This window comes from Passer montanus, unplaced genomic scaffold (genome assembly GCF_014805655.1).
Source record: "Passer montanus isolate IOZ18808 unplaced genomic scaffold, ASM1480565v1 scaffold77, whole genome shotgun sequence".
In the NCBI taxonomy this organism is placed as follows: domain Eukaryota; kingdom Metazoa; phylum Chordata; class Aves; order Passeriformes; family Passeridae; genus Passer; species Passer montanus.
The window spans coordinates 1296164-1301545 of NW_024372923.1; the positions used below are offsets into that span (position 1 = coordinate 1296164).

Consider the following 5382-nt stretch of genomic DNA (forward strand, 5'->3'; position numbering starts at 1 on the left):
TAATATAATATAGATCATGAAATAACAAATTAGCCTTCTAAGGATATGGAGTCAGATTCATCATTTCCTTGCCTTCGTTGGGGGTCCCAGCAAATACAAGAATCTGGCACTTTTCCCTCCTATGACACAGCATATTTATTCCTTAATCTCCCTTTCCAAGCCAAAGCTCAGGTGCTGGATGTACCAAACACCTCCTCCCACGCTCCAGGTGCTGCTTGGGCCAGGTGTCTCTGAGCCAGGGTCACACACCTGGGACAGATCTTCTGCCCCTGGGCTGCAGCTCCTTCCCTCTTTCCCCTCTTATCCCAAAGAATTTGGGGATTTTTGCCCCAGCACAGCTCCTTGTGTCCCAGGTAGAGCAGGTGAAAGGGATGAGCAGTGAGGAGAGGCAAGGGGCTCAGCACCAGCTGTGGGGTGGGTTTGGGATCCTGGGAGCCTCTCCCAGCAGCAGGAGCAGGAGGAACCCAATCCCAAAGGGATCGGCTGCAGTGCAGGGAGGCAGAGCTGGAGGTGCCAGAGCCCGGGGACACCTCCACTGGGGACAAAGGGAAGGACAAACAACAGGGTTTGATCTTCACAGGGCAAAGCCTCAGCAGGAAAAATCATCCCTTGCTGCCAGAGTTTGGGACAACGCTCTGGAAGGTGCTGGGTACAGAGAGGATGATTTGTGTGGGCTGAAAAGTCAGCCTGGACTGAGGGATAACGAAGGAGGGTCAGCAGTGATTACCAAAAAATCAAATTACTCCGATCATGAAAGGAAAAGGGGTGGCAGATGCTCTCCTGCCACCTGAGGCTGCTGCCCTGGCAGGCAGTGAGGAGCAGGTCAGACAGGAGAGGCTCTGCAGGAGGTGTGGAGTTCAATTTCCTGGCACTGTGTCACTCACTAAAGCTAATTCACTTCCCACCCACTACATCATTTAATTTCCAAGCATATCATGGCTGGAATACAGCATCCTCCTGCCAGAGGCCAGCAGAAAGGTAAAGGTCAGGTGAGTGTCTGAAAAATAAAATTACAGAGAGCACTGATTGCTTCATTACAGGTTTTATTTCCTTGTTAAAAAAAATAAAAAAGGAATAATGTTTGAAGGCACGGGTGATGATTTAAAATGTTAAAACCCCAAACTTTTGAAGGGATGTGTCATGATTCAAAATGTTTAAAAAAAAAATCTTTTGAAGGGGTGGGTGATGATTCAAATGTTTTAAAACAAAAAAGAAGGGATTGTTGGTGATTATTTTTTTTCCTTTTGAAAGGATTGTTGATGATTTTAAATGTTCACATTTTTGGGGTAAGGGAGCTGTATCATGAGAGAAGACAACCACATCCTCTGTGTGTCCTTGCAGGATTTCATTGTTTGATTGCTGACAAGCAGAGCAATTAAAACTGAAGGTAAATTCTATGCACTGAGTCATATTGTGCAAATATTTTCCTTTTTGGGGTTGAGCTACTCTGGGTTTAAGTTCTGCCAGAAGCCTGGATAATGATTTTTGTTCTGTGTGCTGATGGCTTAGTTTTGTGTGTGAGAGAAGGAAAGCTTTAGAGAACCCAGGGGTGGGGTTTTTTTTTAGAATTTAGGTTTTGTTTTGCAAACATCCCCTGTCCCAGGTGCTCCAGCCCCAGTGTCCAGCCTGGCCTTGGGCACTGCCAGGGAGCCAGGGGCAGCAACAGGGGCACCCTGTGCCAGGGCCTGCCCACCCTCAGAGGGAAATTCCTTGTTAATATCCAAAATAAATGAGTTTGGTGGAAAAAATTAGATCTCAATTCCTCCACGTGGAGGAATTGGTACCTCCTTTGGTACCCCAAAATAATTTGATTTTCAGGCCCTCCACGTGGAGGAATTGGTACCCCAAAATAATTTGATTTTCAGGGCCATGAGTCTACTTCTGCTGTTTTCTGCATGCTCTTCCTTACTCACAACAAATATAAATGTGACCTGTAACCCTCCCTCAGAACCAACCTTCATTTGCTTGATTTCCCTGCGTTTTGGTGCCTTCCTGGTGCAATGTCACTTCAATCAGTAAAAACAGGCAGAGGATCATTTTGGTCTCTGATTTTTTTTGTCATTAGTTGGAATTCTTCTCATTAGAGGAAAGGAACTTCTCACCAAATACTTATTTATAACGAGCATCTTTGCACAGTGCAATTTCCTCTGTTAAATTCCAACTTTCTGAGTCTCTGCTGCAAATTAAGATTGTATCACACAAGGACAAATTTGAAGCAGCCCAATAAAGAAAAAAATGTGGGTTATAGACAATTTGGAAATAGAAATTATCCAGTGAAAAATGCATTTTATCTCTCTGATTTGTGTGAATCACTGAACCACACTCCTGACGTGGCTTAGAGAGGAGAAAAACCGAGCTGAGGCCTCACCTAACCATGGCAGGGCAATAAAATAATTAAATGGCCTGGGGGTGGTTTAATTCCTTTAATTCTGAGAGGGTTTTTCCCCCCCAAATAAATGTCAGAAATGATGTTTAACATTCTGATATCTATTACAGTAATTAATATCACCGTGTCCAAGGTCTGGCAGTGACTTTCCAGGCAATTAATCCCACGAGGTGAGTTAATGCCACGCTCCCCACAGATGAGATCTGAAGGAAAAAGTGTTTAATTGGCCGAACCAGGTCCATTAAAAGAAATGGGATGTGGCAGCTGTGACTTTGAGCTGGGTTTTGGGGCTGCTCCAAGCTCATGGGGCAGGAGCTGCCAGGAGGACACGGTCACCCAGCCTTGGGGTGTCCCTCTGGAGGTGCCCAACCCCATCCCACCCCTTGCCAGGCTCTGGGGCAGCACCAGGAATTCTGTGTACCAAGGTGGGTGGGAGGAGCAGGGATTTGGCACTGGGGTACTCTGGATGGAAAAATTAAAAAAAAAAATAAAATTAAAAGCTTTGTGGAGCTCATGAGGGAGATTTTGGGGTTTGTGTGACCTCAGGGACATCCTGCTCCTGACACACATTTATTTTTCTCTGAGGTAAAACCCTTCTCTATAAAAATATTCCACAAAAAAATCTTATAGCTTCCTACCAGTTATTTGGGATACAGCAAAATGTGGCTGAAAATAAATAAATCTGATATTCCATAAAGCAGAAATTTTCCTCAAAGTGAAATTTGCTGAACTGTGAATGTGATTTCAACTTCATTTTTTATCACTGGAATATTTACAGGAATTACTGTTTTGGTATCACAACAAATGCATCAAATCAACATTCCTCTGGGATGATTTGTTATTTACTTTGGGATTTTTATTTGTCTTTTTTAATTGCAGAAGAAAAGGTGTGTTAAAAAAAACTGGAAGGAAAGTGCTTCTTTGGAGTTGTTAGGAAATTCAGGGCTAGGATATGCTGAAATGTTCAGCTAAAAAACTGATTTGAGGGCCTGAACCTTGAGTGTGATTTTTACTGCCAATATACGAGGAACAAATCAACAGAACAGGAAATAGAAAATTTGGCTGCAAACCTCCCTTTTCTAGAGCTTTTTCTGTGGATACATCTCTGTGCCATACATAATTCTGTATTATTTGTTATATATTACTTGTTATGGCAGTTTTGCTTTCAGATTCTCTGGACAGGCAGAAGTAGCTGTTTAAAAGGTGCAAAATTTTATGGCAAAATTTTATTGGGGTTTTGTTCAGGGTCATTTACCTTTGCAGTTCTGCAATGAAACAAATCCCATTTCTCCTGGGTTAAATGCAAAGCTACGAGCCAAGGGCCAGGAACTGACCAATATTAGCAATATTTGGTCTTAGTGAAGTCAGATTTTCTTTTAGCTGTTGATTTATTTTTAGACCACTTAAAATATCATAGAATCATAGAATGGTTTGGATTAGAAGGGACAGAGTTCATTAAGAGCTCAGACTGTCCAAGGCAGAGTCAAACGAAGAGTTAAAGGTGAATAACTGGAAGTACAAATACTGGCAAGGAGGTTTTTAGGGAAGATCTCAGCTGATCAGTAAAATCCTAATAAAATCTAACCCAGGCTGGGTCAAATCGCTTGGTTTGGGCTCGAAACAACTGCCAGAGGTTGTAAATTCAAATACAATTCCACAGAAGGGGACCCCAAAGAGCCATAAATCAGCAGGAAATTAAACGCTCCCATTTTCCAGCTCCCGAAAAGAGATCAGAGAGCCTCCAGTGCTCACCCACTGTCACCTTCTCCTCCAGGTGAGCAGAGGGGGATCCCAAATGATGGCAGCAGAGGTGAAGATGATCCCTGATGTCCCTCAGGAGAGCCCAGGACAACCCAGTGGGATTTGGGAATCCTCGCAGGAGCAGGCTGCTATCGTGTCCCAGCACCACCAGCAGGAGGTTCTTTCAATATTTTGATGAAGTTTGGGTGGAAATCAAGCTGGCATCCCTGGCTGAGCAGACACCCAGCTGCCAGGATCCCTGCCTGCATCTTCTGTGATCCAAGGAGACACAAATGGGGCTTGTCCTGTGCCAGCACAGGAAATCTGGGAATAAATCCCAGAGCCTGAGGGAAACACAGGGACTTCAGACCCCCAGAGACATTCCCTGCACTGCCTTCCCATTAAAAGTGCATTTTGCAGGAGTTCATGGATTATAATTATGGATGAATTGTGGATTGATGGATTATTAATAACGGATGGGAAATTCCAGTGCTCCCAAATCAGTAATGGGTTTTTTTAGGACCAAGGGATGCTCCTCGAGCACTTTTCTCTCTGCAGGGAAACTGCTGCAGGACTCCCAGGGACATAATGAGAAATAGTTGGGAATTTTGGGACAAATGTGGTGTTTTTAATAATTATGGAGAAGAAACCCTTCAGTTTCTCCATTCTGTCCTCACAAACACAAAGAGTTTCCTGCTCTGCAGCCACACAAACCCCACCACTGAGGTTCTTTACATGAATTGTCTTGTGGGAGATTCCTGCTATTTTTTGGGTCACATTATCCTAAACAAGAATTTCGTTTGCATATAATTAATCAAAACCGTTTCATAGAATTAATAAAATATTATTTGCATTTTTACTCAGTTAAAAGCAGACGTTGCACCCCCAGAATTCCACAAATTGAAGACTTCATACCAACAGGTTTGAACACTAGAAAACTTAAATATCTCGTACCCAAATTCCCTGAAGTAAAATAGGAAGTAAAATGGGAAATAGAAATGCAATGTACAGAATTTTACAATTTTGTCCTCTTTTATACAACATTTGTTTTTATACCATATATCCTCTAAGCCTGGCAGATCAGGAAATAGGGGAGGTAAAAAATGGAATTTTGTTACACCTGAAAAAAAATTTTTAGGTGGGTTTAGATATTTCTGAAAGGCAATAATTATAATTGGGGTTTGTTTTCTTTTTGGAGGTCACAATAGTAAAGCGGGAGAAAGTTTTAAGTCTGGACAGGGCTTGGAGCAAGGTGG

The 5382-nt window shown here is 42.8% G+C and overlaps 1 long non-coding RNA gene across 1 annotated transcript; it reads left to right on the forward strand.

Annotated features, from left to right (window-relative positions):
- The first annotated feature begins 444 nt into the window (after window positions 1-444).
- LOC120512756 lies at window positions 445-4885 on the forward strand. The gene is made up of 4 exons (XR_005630110.1): window positions 445-989; window positions 1342-1387; window positions 2497-2556; window positions 4161-4885. It is a non-coding gene; the product is annotated as an uncharacterized LOC120512756 (long non-coding RNA).
- The last annotated feature ends 497 nt before the right edge of the window (window positions 4886-5382 follow it).